Source organism: Penaeus monodon, chromosome 32, assembly GCF_015228065.2.
Source record: "Penaeus monodon isolate SGIC_2016 chromosome 32, NSTDA_Pmon_1, whole genome shotgun sequence".
In the NCBI taxonomy this organism is placed as follows: Eukaryota; Metazoa; Arthropoda; class Malacostraca; order Decapoda; family Penaeidae; genus Penaeus; species Penaeus monodon.
The window spans coordinates 28,239,598-28,240,007 of NC_051417.1; the positions used below are offsets into that span (position 1 = coordinate 28,239,598).

A 410-nucleotide genomic window follows, 5' to 3' on the forward strand; every position below is an offset into this window, starting at 1 on the left:
ATCCTTGACGCTTTTCCAATATATTTATTTTCCTTTATCGCTTTCCTTTTTACCTTTTACATATTTTCCCATGTCCGTCTTTTCATTTCGTTATAATTTTTTCTCTCAGTCGAAATAAGTCAACTTTGAGAAATTCATGTTTCTTTCTCTCTTCCCCTCTTCCTTCTATTCTTTATTCCCCCTTTTATCTTTATCGACTCCCCTCTATCTTCCTTACTTTTCTTCCTCTCCCCGTCTTCTCCGTCTTTCTTCTATATCTTCACGTTCTCGTCTTTATGCTACCCCTTCTCCCTTCTCTTTCACTCACCTCCCTCTCTCCTTCTCCTCTTCCCCTTTCCCCTTGCCTTCCCCTCTCCTATCTCTCTTCCTCCACCTCTCCCTTCCCCTTCCCGTCAACACCCTCTTTCTCT

General features: G+C 42.2%; 1 protein-coding gene across 1 annotated transcript in view; it reads left to right on the forward strand.

The window, feature by feature from the left end:
* LOC119593783 overlaps nt 1–410 on the forward strand; it is a gene marked incomplete in the record, with an annotated part of 165,707 nt that overhangs the window by 133,676 nt on the left and 31,621 nt on the right.